At 42.6% G+C, this 17938-nt stretch overlaps 1 protein-coding gene across 4 annotated transcripts in view; it reads right to left on the minus strand.

The window, feature by feature from the left end:
- Nucleotides 1–17938, minus strand: part of PLS1 (plastin 1) — a 90857-nt gene that overhangs the window by 55606 nt on the left and 17313 nt on the right. Inside the window, exons 1-2 of one of the 4 annotated variants that reach the window (XM_048864709.2) lie at nt 9531–9677; nt 2866–2912 (exon numbers count right to left, since the gene is read on the minus strand). The exons of 2 other annotated variants lie outside the window; for them this stretch is intronic. The gene's annotated coding sequence lies outside the window, so the exon portion shown is untranslated. Of the gene's footprint in view, nt 1–2865; nt 2913–9530; nt 9678–17938 lie in introns of those variants that run through there. One more of the 4 variants, XM_048864707.2, reaches the window with a different exon arrangement.

Below are 17938 nucleotides of genomic sequence, written 5' to 3' on the forward strand. Positions count from 1 at the left end.
TTTTGTTTCAAAGAGTGTTGTATAGTTTTTTACATGAGAAACTTAGTTCCTATGTAGTCTGGAAGACTCTATGGGTATGTTTACACTGCAAAAAAACCCTGTGGCAGCAAGTCTCAGAGTCCAGTTAACTGAAACAGGCTCATGCTACGGGGCTAAAAGTAGCAGTGTAGATGTTCGGGCTTGGTCTGGAGCCTAGCCTCTGAGACCATCCTCACTCAATGCATTTCAGAGCCTGGCCCCAAACATCTGCAGTGGTATTTTTAGCCCCGCAGCATGAGCCCGAGTCAGTTGACCCAGATTCTGAGACTTTCTGTGGTGGATCTTTTTTTGCAGCGTAGACAACCTTTGATAATCGGTGAGCTAGTGAAACAGTGACACAAGTGCCAAGAAAGTACAAATTGAGCAATCAACAGAAGAAAAGATTTTGTTTAATGTTTAAAACTCTGTTTTGGTTTTGTTAATGTCTACTTAACTTTAAGTAAGTCTTTGTGAAAGATTCAGCACCCCTGTCAGAGCTACCAGTACAGGAGCAGTGGAACCGAGGGAGCAGTGGAGGTTAGTGCTCCCATAGTGAAAATACTGTGGGAGCCAATCTCTGTTTCCACCCTTGTGTCATTCTTCAGTGAGCTGCTTCATGCTCTCAGGCCCAGTGGGGCTCTGCATCTGCTGGGGAGAGAGGCAAGAGGAGGACCCAGAGTGGCTGGTGTGGCCCTTACACCCTAATTGTCCCATGATCCCCAAACAGAGCTATGCTCCCCGACTCTCTGCTCGCCAGGATTAGCATGCTGCTTAGGATGTTCAGGTTTCTCTATGCATCTCTGTTCCCACATTCAAAGCAAACTTCTGCTGCCTCTGTAACAGTACACATCCCAGAGATCCTACAGGAGGCCCTACAGCACAACCAGAGAAGCCTGGACTTATTCCTGTTCTTTCCATAATAAAAAATAATCAGAAAAAACTTGGCTAGAAAGAAAAACAAATAAAAATCTTTCAGGCCTTCTGTGTACATCATAAAGAAGCAAAAATTCCCAAACCTCCAGCCACTTTGCAGATGAATCCTGAGGTTACATTTGAAGGAGAAGAGGGCAGTGGCTTTACCCATTAGTCTGGGGTGGGCTTCCACCATAATGCATGAGATGAGAGTAAACATAACACTATTAAACAGCCAAAAGGAATTTTGCAAAGAGAACCGACGCCAGTTATTCTCTTTAGACAATGAGAATAGAACAGGAAATAATACTACATTGCAGCAGCACCCAGGGAAATGCTAATTAAACATAGTAAAAATGCATGGGAACGATGAGAAGAGTTAGGCAGTGGAACAAGTTACCAAGGAACTTACAGAATTCTCACTATTTTATTACTCAAATAGAGACAATAGTGTGCTACCAGCAGCTGCATCACAGAAAGATAAGACGACAAGGCTCCTGCTCCAAAGAGATTACAGACAAAGGTAGCTTGACTGGAACTATTCAAGACTTGACACAATACTCAATGGGAAAGGATGTTTTAGGTCAGCTAAGTCAATCCTTTCACAATGCAGAAGGATGAATTACTTCGGAAGAGTCACTGGAGATCCATACCAACCAATAGGATTCTATAAATGGCAAAGTTCAGTTTTTAGTGCTGAAATTTTCAGCTTCTTTGACATAAATGGAGGACAAAAATAGCCAGCGAGTTTATGAACATTGTTGATAACAACTTAATAGTCTCAATTAGTATAAACTGTTGAAGATTGGAGAAATTTCAGATGGATTTAAACACACTGGGGGAACTGGGCATCATAGTGGCAGATGTCATTTAGACTGGAAATAATACACATAATAAAGGATTCCTTGAGCTCTCATAACCCGTAGACGAATGGGATCTTAGCACTGAGTGCTATGAAGAAAAATCATAGGTGTCCTTGGAGAATATATCTGCCCAGAATACAATTGCACTTAAAAGAACAAGTAGGATGCTTGGGTACATTTAAAAAGAGAGAAAACCACACAAAAAATAAATATATAACAATATATTATTCAATGGCATCCCTACCCTAGAAGGAGTACATCAAAATTTGATCAATTAATTTTAAGACAGCTGAAAAGGTCAGTGAAAGCTATTAGATATATGTTGGGATTTATACATGAAAGACTGCAAACATCAGGAGTGTTGATAGAAAAGGAGGCACAATTAAGGTACATTATTCTCAATTATTTAACATTTGAGTACAAACTGACAAACTCCTCTTTTTTACTCTTTTTACAAACTCCTCTTTTTTCAGAGTGGTAGCCGTGTTAGTCTGTATCAGCAAAAACAACGAGGAGTCCTTGTGGCACCTCAGAGACTAACACATTTATGTGGGCATAAGCTTATTTTTTACTTTTTTACTCTGTCTCATAGTACAAGAACAAGAAGATATTCAATACAATTGAAAAACAGTGCAATAATAGTTGATCAAATGTGATGCTTCAAGATATAAATTCATCAAACATGGAATTTTCCCATCCGTTGCATGTACAGCATTATGAAAGTAGACAGATACATTATTGAGGGTGTGGGAGTTGGTATGTTTCTCCTTCTTCCAAAGCATTATGTATTGGTTTCTGCTGGAAGCAGAATTAGCCAGATTAATTAAGATGATTCATGACAAATGTATTTTCTGTAAATAAAATTTATTTCTTGTGCTGTATGAGATTGACTATAGAATTCACACACAAGAGTTCTTCATTGTTTATTCAGCATTGTTTGATCAACATTTTCCATTGTACTGTACATGACCTTTAAAAGTAAATATGGGTGGGTCAAGAATTAGTATAGTCAAACAATGACCTTTCTAAATTAGAGCTCACAGTTTATGGACCTGACTCTGATTTCACTTACATTGGTATAAACTGGAAGCAACTCCACTTTAGTTACTGGAATCAGTCCTAGGAAAAATTAATGATCGTTCGATCAGAAGCAGGCCAATTTGTACAAAAGGGCAAACAATCATTTTTAAAAGCTAGTTTTCACTTAAACAAAACGCCTCAAGTCTCCTTTGCCTGCTGAATACGTAGAACAGCTATGCAAATTCACCAGTGGTATCAGCTTCACACATTTTCCTTAGCATACATCATTCAAGAGGATCTCAGCATACTGTTGTATTCAGCATCAGTAAGAAAACACTGAAATAGAAAGGCTGGGTATTGCAGCAAGGCCAACATTAAGATAACATTCTTTCAGAATTATTATTACAGGCAGAGCTGGTAGCAATGACTACAGTTAAGATTGTCTAAACACTCTGCATTATAAGATCCTGTTTGCAACTGCTTATAACTTTGTCAAATTTTAACCACTTGAGCTGAAATTTTTCATGCTGGGTGTCTGGCTTAGGCTGAATTTGTTAAAGGTTTCAGCAAAAGTGGTTTAGCTGTCCCTAAGAATGGGGTTAGAGGAAAAGACACTGTTTTTCCAAAGTAAGAAAATTACTACAACTGTTTCACTGAGAAGCTCTATCACCTCTATGCTTTGGAGTGTGGCTGGAAAGTCACTCTGGAATCAGATGTACCTACTGCTATCCCCAGGAAAGTCCATCCAAATTTAGCTGAGTTATAATAAGCCTCTGAAAATCATTGTTTGCACATACTCAGCAGATGTTGTTAGAAGGTGGCAGCAAAATTCTCAAAAGATTCTATCTGCACTGAGCATGTTCTATGCCAGGACAGCAAGTGCTTGGGAAGGCTCTCCATGAAATTGCTCCTCCTGGCTGCCAGGAGCCACTGGAGCAGAACTTTAGAATTGAGAGCAGAGAGTCAGTGGCAGAGGAGGAAAGCAAACTAGAGTCCTAGCCACTGGACCATTCTTCCTTCCTCCCACAACAATCCCTGATATGCTAGTATGCACCTTGTCCATAGAAATGGGGGCACTGTATGTGAAAATGTGGGTAGAGTAGTAGGAAATAATGATAGGTAGTCCATGTGGGTCTCAAAAAAGATATCTACAAAAAACACTATGCAACTTACTGCTATGAAAGGAAGCAGTAACTTCTACAGTTTACACACTATGGGTATGTCTACACTACGAAATTAGGTCGAATTTATAGAAGTCGGTGTTTTAGAAATCGGTTTTATATATTCGAGTGTGTGTGTCCCCACAGAAAATGCTCTTAGTGCATTAAGTGCATTAACTCGGCGGAGCGCTTCCACAGTACCGAGGCAAGCGTCGACTTCCGGAGCGTTGCACTGTGGGTAGCTATCCCACAGTTCCCGCAGTCTCCGCTGCCCATTGGAATTCTGGGTTGAGATCCCAATGCCTGATGGGGCTAAAACATTGTCGCGGGTGGTTCTGGGTACATATCGTCAGCCCCCCGTTCCCTCCCTCCCCCCGTGAAAGCAAGGGCAGACAATCATTTCGCGCCTTTTTTCCTGAGTTACCTGTGCAGACGCCATACCACGGCAAGCATGGAGCCCGCTCAGGTAACCGTCACCCTATGTCTCCTGGGTGCTGGCAGACGCGGTACGGCATTGCTACACAGAAGCAGCAACCCCTTGCCTTGTGGCAGCAGACGGTACAGTACGACTGGTAGCCGTCATCGTCATGTCTGAGGTGCTCCTGGTCGCCTCTGTGAGGTCGATCAGGAGTGCCTGGGCAGACATGGGCGCAGGGACTAAATTTGGAGTGACTTGAGCAGGTCATTCTCTTTAGTCCTGCAGTCAGTCCTATTGAACCGTCTTATGGTGAGCGGGCAGGCGATACGGACTGCTAGCAGTCGTATTGTACCATCTTATGCCAGGCAGGCAAGAGATGAAGATGGCTAGCAGTCGTACTGTACCATCTTCTGCCGAGCAGCCATGAGATGTGGATGGCATGCAGTCCTTCTGCACCGTCTGCTGCCAGCCAAAGATGTAAAAGATAGATGGAGTGGGTCAGAACAAGAAATAGACCAGATTTGTTTTGTACTCATTTGCCTCCTCCCCTGTCTAGGGGACTCATTCCTCTAGGTCACACTGCAGCCACTCACAGAGAAGGTGCAGCGAGGTAAATCTAGCCATGTATCAATCAGAGGCCAGGCTAACCTCCTTGTTCCAATAAGAACGATAACTTAGGTGCACCATTTCTTATTGGAACCCTCCGTGAAGTCCTGCCTGAAATACTCCTTGATGTACAGGCACCCCCTTTGTTGATTTTAGCTCCCTGAAGCCAACCCTGTAAGCCGTGTCGTCAGTCGCCCCTCCCTCCGTCAGAGCAATGGCAGACAATCGTTCCGCACCTTTTTTCTGTGCGGACGCCATACCAAGGCAAGCATGGAGGCCGCTCAGCTCACTTTGGCAATTAGGAGCACATTAAACACCACACGCATTATCCAGCAGTATATGCAGCACCAGTAGCTGGCAAAGCGATACCGGGCGAGGAGGCGACGTCAGCGCAGTCACGTGAGTGATCACGACATGGACACAGATTTCTCTGAAAGCATGGGCCCTGCCAATGCATGCATCATGGTGCTAATGGGGCAGGTTCATGCTGTGGAACGCCGATTCTGGGCTCGGGAAACAAGCACAGACTGGTGGGACTGCATAGTGTTGCAGGTCTGGGACGATTCCCAGTGGCTGCGAAACTTTCGCATGCGTAAGGGCACTTTCATGGAACTTTGTGACTTGCTTTCCCCTGCCCTGAGGCGCATGAATACCAAGATGAGAGCAGCCCTCACAGTTGAGAAGCGAGTGGCAATAGCCCTGTGGAAGCTTGCAACGCCAGACAGCTACCGGTCAGTTGGGAATCAATTTGGAGTGGGCAAATCTACTGTGGGGGCTGCTGTGATGCAAGTAGCCCACGCAATCAAAGATCTGCTGATATCAAGGGTAGTGACCCTGGGAAATGTGCAGGTCATAGTGGATGGCTTTGCTGCAATGGGATTCCCTAACTGTGGTGGAGCTATAGACGGAACCCATATCCCTATCTTGGCACCGGAGCACCAAGCCGCCGAGTACATAAACCGCAAGGGGTACTTTTCGATAGTGCTGCAAGCTCTGGTGGATCACAAGGGACGTTTCACCAACATTAACGTGGGATGGCCGGGAAAGGTGCATGATGCTCGCATCTTCAGGAACTCTGGTCTGTTTCAAAAGCTGCAGGAAGGGACTTTATTCCCAGACCAGAAAATAACTGTTGGGGATGTTGAAATGCCTATCTGTATCCTTGGGGACCCAGCCTACCCCTTAATGCCATGGCTCATGAAGCCGTACACAGGCAGCCTGGACAGTAGTCAGGAGCTGTTCAACTACAGGCTGAGCAAGTGCAGAATGGTGGTAGAATGTGCATTTGGACGTTTAAAGGCGCGCTGGCGCAGTTTACTGACTCGCTTAGACCTCAGCGAAACCAATATTCCCACTGTTATTACTGCTTGCTGTGTGCTCCACAATATCTGTGAGAGTAAGGGGGAGACGTTTATGGCGGGGTGGGAGGTTGAGGCAAATCGCCTGGCTGCTGAATACGCGCAGCCAGACACCAGGGCGGTTAGAAGAGCACAGGAGGGCGCGGTACGCATCAGAGAAGCTTTGAAAACCAGTTTCATGACTGGCCAGGCTACGGCGTGAAAGTTCTGTTTGTTTCTCCTTGATGAAACCCCCCGCCCCTTGGTTCACTCTACTTCCCTGTAAGCTAACCACCCACCCCTTCTCCCTTCAATCACCGCTTGCAGAGGCAATAAAGTCATTGTTGCTTCACATTCATGCATTCTTTATTCATTCATCACACAAATAGGGGGATGACTACCAAGGTAGCCCAGGAGGGGTGGTGGAGGAGGGAAGGAAAATGCCACACAGCACTTTAAGCACAGCACTTTAAAAGTTTACAACTTTAAAATTTATTGAATGACAGCCTTCTTTTTTTTGGGCAATCCTCTGTGGTGGAGTGGCTGGTTGGCCGGAGGCCCCCCCACCGCGTTCTTGGGCGTCTGGGTGTGGAGGCTATGGAACTTGGGGAGGAGGGCGGTTGGTTACAGAGGGGCAGCAGTGGCAGTCTGTGCTCGAGCTGCCTTTGCTGCAGATCAACCATACACTGGAGCATACTGGTTTGGTCCTGCAGCAGCCTCAGCATTGAATCCTGCCTCCTCTCATCACGCTGCCGCCACATTTGAGCTTCAGCCCTGTCTTCAGCCCGCCACTTACTCTCTTCAGCCCGCCGCCTCTCCTCCCGGTCATTTTGTGCTTTCCTGCACTCTGACATTATTTGCCTCCACACATTCATCTGTGCTCTGTCAGTGTGGGAGGACAGCATGAGCTCGGAGAACATTTCATCGCGAGTGCGTTTTTTTTTCTTTCTAAGCTTCACTAGCCTCTGGGAAGGAGAAGATCCTGTGATCATTGAAACACATGCAGCTGGTGGAGAAAAAAAAAGGGACAGCGGTATTTAAAAAGACACATTTTATAAAACAGTGGCTACACTCTTTCAGGGTAAACCTTGCTGTTAACATTACATACATAGCACATGTGCTTTCGTTACAAGGTCGCATTTTGCCTCCTCCCACCGCGTGACTACCCCCTCAACCTTCCCCCCTCCCTGTGGCTAACAGCGGGGAACATTTCTGTTTAGCCACAGGCAAACAGCCCAGCAGGAATGGGCTCCTCTGAGTGTCCCCTGAAGAAAAGCACTCTATTTCAACCAGGTGACCATGAATTATATCTCACTCTCCTGAGGATAACACAGAGAGATAAAGAACGGATGTTGTTTGAATGCCAGCAAACATACACTGCAATGCTTTGTTCTACAATGATTCCCGAGTACGTGTTACTGGCCTGGAGTGGTAAAGTGTCCTACCATGAAGGACGCAATAAGGCTGCCCTCCCCAGAAACCTTTTGCAAAGGCTTTAGGACTACATCTAGGAGAACCGCAAATGCCAGGGCAAAGTAATCCTTTCACATGCTTGCTTTTAAACCATGTATAGTATTTTAAAAGGTACACTCACCAGAGGTTCCTTCTCCGCCTGCTGGGTCCAGGAGGCAGCCTTGGGTGGGTTCGGGGGGTACTGGCTCCAGGTCTAGGGTGAGAAACAGTTCCTGGCTGTCGGGAAAACCGGTTTCTCCGCTTGCTTGCTGTGAGTTATCTACAACCTCCTCCTCATCATCATCTTCTTCGTCCCCAAAACCTGCTTCCGTATTGCCTCCATCTCCATTGAAGGAGTCAAACAACACGGCGGGGGTAGTGGTGGCTGAACCCCCTAAAATGGCATGCAGCTCATCATAGAAGTGGCATGTTTGGGGCTCTGACCCGGAGCGGCCGTTCGCCTCTCTGGTTTTCTGGTAGGCTTGCCTCAGCTCCTTCAGTTTCACGCGGCACTGCTTCGGGTCCCTGTTATGGCCTCTGTCCTTCATGCCCTGGGAGATTTTCACAAAGGTTTTGGCATTTCAAAAACTGGAACGGAGTTCTGATAGCACGGATTCCTCTCCCCAAACAGCGATCAGATCCCGTACCTCCCGTTCGGTCCATGCTGGAGCTCTTTTGCGATTCTGGGACTCCATCATGGTCACCTGTGCTGATGAGCTCTGCATGGTCACCTGCAGCTTGCCACGCTGGCCAAACAGGAAATGAGATTCAAAAGTTCGCGGTTCTTTTCCTGTCTACCTGGCCAGTGCATCTGAGTTGAGAGTGCTGTCCAGAGCGGTCATAATGGAGCACTCTGGGATAGCTCCCGGAGGCCAATACCATCGAATTGTGTCCACAGTACCCCAAATTCGAGCCGGCAACGTCGATTTAAGCGCTAATCCACTTGTCAGGGGTGGAGTAAGGAAATCGATTTTAAGAGCCCTTTAAGTCGAAATAAAGGGCTTCATTGTGTGGACGGGTGCAGGTTTACATCAATTTAACGCTGCTAAATTCGACCTAAAGTCCTAGTGTAGACCAGGGCCTAGTTGGTGCATAATTCAGACATTTTAGCTGCCTTAAGATCACACAGGTAATATGAATAATGTATATTGCCTTCAGGACAGCAAGGGAATCTTCGCACAAGGTAAAACTATTATTTCTCCAAACAGTGCGTCACATCCTGCCATTGTTCTATAGGAATTTGGTGTGACTCGATGCTAGTATAAAGCTCCTGGATTTATACAGGTTTTTAAAAGCAGTTTCAAAATACCAAAATCAGGAACCATTTACATGCCTCTTTAAAACTTTGAAGTTGTGACATTATGAGGTTACTGATACTGTAAATAATCTGAAAATATCAGTTAGAATGATAGTAAGATAGAGGGACTGAAGCTGGTGAGGTCTCTTGTGCTGGGGGGAGGGAGGGAGAATTAGTTCCTGTCCAGAAGTGCCACAGCAAATCACCACTATGGTAATTAACCAACTCCCTGGCTGCACCCCTTCCTGGTTGGTGCTGACCACTTTTTGAGCTACAATTGCTCTTTGCAGCACCTTCAACTCCCAGCTCAAGCCAGGTTCTAACAAATTTGTGCCCCTGCAATCTCCTTCCCTGATGAACAGATGCCAATATAGATAATAGCGCGATTATGGCCCAAACCATTACCTCAACAGTTTGTGCTATAAAAAGATAAATTAATTAGCATACCTGTATTAGTTGACAACTAAACACCACCAGGAAATTACTGTCCAGATATATGTTAAATCAATCAAATCAACTGTGAATCTTGTACTGGAAGACTCCAAATAACTCTTCCCCAAAGTGAATGTTTGAAAAAAAAGAGTCTGCTAAAGGTTCTGCGTACTCTCGATTTTATCATAGAAGACCTTTGCCTTGGTAAAAGTCCAACCTAGTCTGTGGGTGTGGTATTTAACCTATGTCAGTAAAAATGCAGAGAAGGAAAATGAAAGTGAAGATGTAGTAAGAATCTGAACTTCTTTGGCTTTTGAAATATAATAAATTACCTTCTTTTGCCATCTAAAAAATTTAACAATTAATTTTTTAAACTCTCTTTATATATTTGTTTCTTTTTCTTACAACATAAATAGTTACTGTCATTTTATCAGGTGAGGAGGTGCAGAAGGTGCAAAGGGTAAAATGGCAAAATGAAACACCTATTCCTCTTCTGGCTTTGTGCCAGAAGTTTTCTTAAAGCCATTAATTTCACTGACAGTTTTGCCTAAGGACTCAGTAAAACTTGAATCAGGAACTCCAGATTTGACCCAATAATATCACTCTGCTCTCATATAATACCTTTTAAAGATCTTGCAGCATTTTGCAGACATCAAGATTCAAATAACTTTGTGAGATAGGTGTAAATTATTATACCCATTTACAGATGGAGCTTTTTCTTGAAGTTTTTTGCCTTTGCATTACCACTGATGTGGCCCCATTGGTGGTATTAATGTGGCAGCTCTAGTCTATACATACTATACAGCATCACCAGTGCTTTTTACCCCCACTTTCTTTATCCCAGCTCAACTGCAAGTTTAGGTAACAGGATGGCAAAAAAGGCTGTGGCTGCCAGCACCTCATCAGCATTATGGCTTCCCCTTCTTGCTACCACAATTAGAGTTACCTGGGGGAAATTTTAAGAAAAAGCTCAAAATCACTAGCTGCAAATCCATATTGATTAACTTTCATGGTTTCTCTAAAATAAGACTAACAGTAGTTGGTGATCCACAGATGGAATCTCAGTTATTTTCAGTTGGTATGTATCAGGACAGATGTGGCACATAATAGGTAATATGTCTCCTTTATAGACCAAATGTCCGTTTTTTAAAAAATGTGATTATACTTTATTGACTATAAATAAAACACGCATTATAATTTACCTATAAAATCTAAATTTGACAGCTTACATAAATGAACAATTATAGCACAATTTGATTTAACCTACAAATAGGAAGATTATTATTTATCAATAATTATTGTAACTGATTATTACTATTATTTCTATTGTGATGGAACTTAGGCATCCCAGGCATAGACCAGGAATCTAGTTTGCTAAGTGCTGTACAAACACAGAACAAAACAATGATCCCTAATTCAAAGAGTTTACAACACAAGTACTACAATAAAAATGAATGCTTCTTCATAATCATCAGCATCAACCAGTGTACACCTTATTTCAGCCTGAATTTCTCCAGTTTCAAACTTCTAGCCATTGGATATTGTTATAACTTGGTCTGATAGATTGAAGATCACATTAGCAATTTTTTGTTCCCCATGAAGGCACTTACAGACTGTAATCAAGTTACTTCTTAACCTTCTCTTTGTTAAACTAGATAGATATAACTGCTTGAGTGTATGGTATGTTTTCCAACCGTTTAACCATTCTTGTGGCTCTCCTCTGAACCCTGTCCAATTTATCAATATCTTTCTTGAACTGAGGTCACCAGAACTGGACATGGTATTTCAGAAGCAGTTGCACCAGTGCCAAATAGAGAGGTAATATAACCTCCCTACTCCTACTTGATGATCCCGTTTATACATCCAAGGATCACATTAGCCCTTTTGGGGCACAGCATCACACTGGGAGCTCATGTCCAGTGGATTATCTACCATGACCGCCAAGTCTTTTTCAGAGTCACTGTTTCCCCAGGATAGACTCCTCCATACTTTAAGTATGGTTACTCAGGTGTTTCCTTGTCTCTTCAAACAAGCAGAACTCTCCTGCACCTACCCACTAAGAAATCCTCTAGCCCCACTGACTGTCAGCTCTCAGTATTGGTCTTTGCTCTTGTGAATGGCTGTGCTAGTATAACACACCCCAATATACACAGCATTCATCCACTTACAGAGGGTGTGGAGGGAAGGGCTGCCAAACATCATGCATCTTGCCTGACACTCATACATTTGGCAGCCTGGTCACATTCGCCCTTATCCCAGCTTTGATGTCACACAGGTATGTAGCTAAAGTTCCTTCTCCTGGCTGCTGGGGAGCCACTGTGGTGCCAGGTTTTAGGCAATCTCCTTGCTTCCCCTCACTCATCCCCTGGTGAGTGTCTGGCCAATGTGGAGCCCAAGATATGAGGGAATTAAGAGGTGACAGGTGCTGTGTGCTGCTCGCAGGCAGGTAAAGGGACTGGGAAGAAATGGGGCTGAAAGGGGACACAATGGGGGAAAGGGACTGACAGAATAGGGACATAGGAACAGAATGCAGGAAGCTAATGGAGAGAGAGCAGAAGAGGGAAAGCTGCCCAACATTCCTCCACAGCCCACCCCCCCATACATCGAGGCCTTCCCTTCTTCCCCCGACTACCCATACAGGCTGTGCTGATCTCTCTTGCCCTTCCACCAATCCCTCTTCCAGAATCTTTCCCCCTCCACAGTCTACACCTGCAGCAATCCCCAATTTCTTCCAATACCCTATTCCCAATAGTTCCCCCATTATCCCCATCTGCCATGGATTACCCTAATCCCCCTGCTTTGAAGGCGTGTGGAGAATAGGATCATGCCTTCTCCATATCTGCTCCCGCTTGTTGGGGGCACCCTGAATGGGAAATCCATCAAGAAATGCACAAAACATGGCAGTGACAGAGAGATCACATCAGTAACTCTCATACACAGCACTAGACTGGATAGAGAGGAGAGGGCTGTGCCAGTGTAACCTTCCCCCACCCCGAGCCCCAGCCCCTACTCCCAAAGACATAGAGCTACGAGCAAGGTATAGAGTGGAAGTGAGTTGTGCCAGTGTAACACACATAGCACTGAGCTTTGGGATAGAGGGAAGGCAGGTGCTGTACTAGTGCTTTCATACATATACACAGTACTGAAACAATAGGATTTGGGTCCATAGTGCAGCCACCATAGCATAGGATGCCAAAATCTGAACCCCTAAGTCGCCCAGGAAACTGAAACAAGCTATCTCTCTAACTAAACCTAAAGCACCATGTCATGCTGCCTGAAGTGGTTCATGACCATGAGTGCCAACTGCAGGGCAGACTGTCAGAAAGCAGGCAGACACATCAAACTGGTGGTATGTTCTATAACAAGATTTCACAAACAGAGTAACAAATGTGAACTCCTGAACCACTACAACAGTTTCACTATGGAGCCACAGACAGTCCCCTTGGGCACTCCAGTCTATCTTGCCACCTAGGCAAGCTAGACTTAGTGATAAATTGTCACTTATGCCAAAAATCACAAAATATTCAGGTTTCTCCCAGTCCCAAGAGACCAGTCATTTACCTCAGGTCAATTTGTACCTCAAATCAAAGACAATACCTGTAGCCAATCCTTTAGTAAACTAACTAAGGATTTATTAACTAGGGAAAAGAAATGAATTATTTGCAGGTTAAAGCCGGTAACATATATAGACAAAATGAGTTATAGCTTATGGTTTCACAAGGTATAGTAATCTTTCAGCAGCGAATGTCTTTTAGGGCTAACCCAGGTTGACCCTGGGGATCTCTGCTTTTGTTTCCTAGCTCTAGCCTTGTGTGAGTCCAAAGAGTCCAAAAACCAGACTAGGAAATGCTCAGTGAGGTAACCCATTTGGTTATTAGTTTCTTTACTGATACGGAAGATCTTTGTTCAAAATCTAACTTCAATTTTCCCATGACATTGAGATTAAATTAAAATAAAGCATGCCAAAAATGTTAAGGATTTAGCTTGTACTAACAAACGCAAGGCTGTTTAGAGTTAACATTGCCACTGTGTCTTCAAGTCACCCTTTTATGCCTAGGGTGATCTTACATATAAAGTTTACTGCAATACTAGAAATGAGTAAAAGATGGAATGGCAGCCTCAACCCTAAATGTCCTTGCTTTTTTCAGCTTAAATTAGATTTATGCAGATACATTCTCTCATCATCATGAAGGTAGAATTATGCACTAACTCCCACTACTGTTAATAGGAATTTACAGCATACATATCATAGAGATATATATTGGGTAATGAGACAAACCCTAAGTTCTGTACTTAGGCATTAATTTCACTGAGAGTTTTGCCTAAGGACTCAGTAAAACTTGAATCAGGAACTCCAGATTTGACCCAATAATATCACTCTGCTCTCATATAATACCTTTTAAGGATCTTGCAGCATTTTGCAAACATCAAGATTCAAATACCTTTGTGAGACAGGTGTAAATTATTATACCCATTTTACAGATGGGTATAGTAAACCATACAATGCAGCCCAGCACTGCACAGCTAGTGCCAGAACAGAAAATGAAGCAGTAATGGCAGCCCCAAGTGCTCAAAAACCATGATTCAGCCTCTAAGCCCCCCTGCAAATCATGAGATTTATTTAAAGAATCATGAGATTTTTAAAAATAATAAATGCTGGGTTCTACTTGCTTTCTGTTTTCTGCGACTTGACATTACACTCAAATCACACTATCAATCTTTTGTCCACTACCACACAGGCTGAAAACTTAGTTTGGTGAGGGTTTTTTACAACAACAAACAAACTGAGATTCTTACATAACACCACAACTCTTGGAGCTGAGGCTTTTAGAGAGACACCAAATATTGTGAGACTCTTGATAAAATCATGAGAGTTGGCAACACAGCAAAAATCTTGACTTACCATCTGCTGTTCTACCCAGTAGACCATACTTCATCTTTAAATATCCCATGTCTAAAAGTGATGATACACCCCTTCATCTTATTCAATTCAAACATTAGCCTACCTCAGTCAAATATCACCTTGACCCCAACACATATATAATAAGAGGAGGAAAGTAATCAGAAAGGGAATAAAAGAAATTAAAACTAAACAGTAATACCTTCCCAAGGGTATCTAATAGTTGCTTGCCCAGGAAGTGCTTATCATAATACATTTCACAATCAATGTTTGTCGCTGCAAGAAGCAAATTACAATTACACACCTTTAGTGCTGTATAGATCATCTTTCCAGAGCTTCTTAATGGAATGTGAAATCCAGCAAACTACTGCAATTTACTTAATGGTACCTGTCTACAAAAGTTTTTCTGTAATTAAAATATCACATATTTCTTTAATGCCTTTTGCCAGCCAACAATCCCTTTCCTCCACATTCCCATGCCTCTATTTGCTCTAGATTCCGTGCTGTTTAAGCTTGTACCCAGTTAATGTTTTCCACTGAAGAATCTAGCCTTCCATACCAGTCATACCTTCAGAAATTATTTGTCCTTTAAGACAAGATAATTATGACCCATTTTCCCTCTCTTTGGGATATGACAATACTAATGTGGTTAGCACTAGACATCTTAAAATCCTATGTACAAAACTACCAGTGAACAAGTAGCATGATAGGCAGTGGGTGGTCTAAGCTTGATGTAGCTGTCATCAATCTCCAGGAAACCATATGTCTCTCTCTCAACATGCCTGATCTCTGCTAGTCTCTGAAGTAAGAGTCCTTAGGCCACTACAATCACTAGAAATCCTGCTGACAGCCGTGGGGCTAGACAATACTAAGGAGCTTGTTTTAAGGTCACCCCAGAAGTTAATTATGTAATGATCGTTAAGTATAGTATTACAAAAGTACAAAGGTCTCCCTCCAGCAGTACATCTGACATATACAAGTATGGAAATTTAATTCATTGCAAATATTTTTAACACACAGTTCCAAGTGAATTCACATTGTAAGGAAGCTTTTTCTTATTAATTATCAGATGGAAAATGGCCGTTTGTTATTCTGCTAATTACTGTCCAACTCTACTTGGTTCAAAAGGTTATTAGAAGATTAGACTGATCAGATACTACACTATCAGCAAGCCAGGATTTTTCGTCATGGAAAATTCATTGGGATGTTTTTCATTGTGGAAGTCTCTCCTTACCCCTCATTTGACCAATCTGCAAGTAAAAATTAGTGGAAATGGCAGTACTTTAAATCCATATGTCCTCTGCAGATTTGACAGATCGAGAAATGTTATCTATTATTCCGTTTACGGCCTTCAGAAGATACATATTTGTTAAATTTGGGTTGATAAATAGTGTTTGGTAATGAAGAAGAAGAAGAAGAAGAAGAAGAAGAGAAGTTTTATTGCTCAAAGACCCAGAAGCCAGTTTGTTTGGAACGAAAATGAAGTTCACTTACTGGTACTGTACCACATAATCAAACAAATAAATTTAGTCCTGGTAAAAGTTTACAAACTCAGTGTTGCCAAATCTGATGATTTTATTGTGAGTCTCATCTTATTTAATGTTTTTCCTCAAAGCCCCAGCTCCACATGATTAGGTGAGAATCTCAGCTTTAATTTTTTTCAACAGTAAGTTTCCAGCCCCCATGGATGTGGAGAAAAACTTGAAAATGTGGCCCAAGTTAACCATTAAGCTCAGACAACAGAAGACAAATACAATGATTCCCAAATTGTTCATTTTTAAAAACTTCCAAAATCTAATAATTCTAAGCAAAATGTATGTTTTTATGTGGTCTGATTTGTGTTTTTTGAATAGATAGGGTTTAGAAATACTGCAGATTGGCATTCCTCAATATTTATCAACAGAGCAAGTATAACAAAGGCAGCAGTAGGGGAAACATCCTCCCCATGAGGCTAGAAGCTCCTGGCTGCTGCAAGGAGGAAGTCTATATTACTCAAATGGTAGCAGGAGGAATTGGTGGCATTGCAGATGTCTCTTGCCCCTGGTAGATCCCTAGGGTTATTAGGTACTGAATACTGAACTCTTTGCCACTTCTGGAGTGAGGTGAACAGTAAATATTAATAAAAAACTCCATGAGTGTAAACTCAGTGAATATCCTGTTCTTTATGTGTGTGGAGCATAGGGGGTCACCTATGATGGGGCAACATATGGTTAATTAGCTAATGTGGGGGAAAGAGCTCAGCTGGTGGCACACCAACAAGAAGAGCAAATCTCCAGTCCTTAGCTCCTGAAGCAAGGCCTGGGTAAAGGCAAAGACTCCTCAGCCAACCACTGCCAGGTGACCTCTCCTGAAGGAAGGGAAGGAGGAAGGAAGGGAGGAGCTGTTGTAAATCCACTTATGTTGGAGACTATGCGGTAGCGTCAATACTGAAGCACTACAGTGTTACAGCTGCAGCTCTGCAGCTTTGTCCCTGTAGCGTTTTAAGTACAGACAGAACCTAACCCAGACATATATTAATCTCACACAATTTTTAAAACTGATCTTTTTTACTGTTAAGCTTACATTGGGAATCTGTTCCCTTTGTGATATTTTTTTCTTCCTCATCAGGAGATAAATTAAAAAAAAACCTGAGTTCCTATTTAAGGGCCAATATAAGTGAATCTTTGAAAATCCAGCCATATGTGCCACAGTGGAAGCTACTAGGCACTGAGCAGTTTGAAAATCTGGTCCCAGTGGTGACAACCTGAAAACCTGGCCCTGAGTCCTTTTGAAAACCTGTTTCCATTGATTTGCTATTTATGGGGGTGCCTATATAGGCTGAGTTGGTTTTTTTTGTTTTTTTTTTGCATTGAAGCATTCTAGAGAGGATGAATACAGGTAAAGAATTTCAAAATTTTATAAACAGGACAAAGTAATATTTTGGCCCACCCAATCTTGACAGTGCCCTATTATTTCTCCTTAGGGTTGCCAACTTTGGTTGGATGAATTACTGGAGGTTTCATCACATGACATTATCTTTAATTAAAGATTAATCTTTAATTCCTGGAAACTCCAGGACAAGCCTGGAGCAGGGTTGGCAACCCTATTTCTCCTTGATATATGAGTATGTACATATGTATATTATACTTGTGCTAACTTCATATGGGAAGTACAGGCTCTTTTATCAATGGCTAAAAGGTTGACTGGTTTCACTGAAAAGTCTGTATATTTTACTGAAATCTTATTTTAATCTTCCTCATTGGATCACAGCAAAAAGCAACCAGCTCAAGGATACATTATAATAGCAAGACAAAATCAGGATGAAAACTTAGCAGTCTCAGACTCACAAAATTATCCATCCTTACTGTCGCAATGAAGACATCTAATATTTTATAAACCTGTGGCAAATTAATGAGTATAATTTTGCATGGCTGCATTAGAGAGATTATTTTCTGTTTTCCAGCAGTGGAAGAAAACTAACCTCACAGAGATGTGTTGATCAGGGCATATAAACTTAAAATGCAGTCTTAAAATTTTTAAAGAC

This window comes from Caretta caretta, chromosome 9 (genome assembly GCF_965140235.1).
Source record: "Caretta caretta isolate rCarCar2 chromosome 9, rCarCar1.hap1, whole genome shotgun sequence".
Lineage (NCBI taxonomy): Eukaryota > Metazoa > Chordata > Testudines > Cheloniidae > Caretta > Caretta caretta.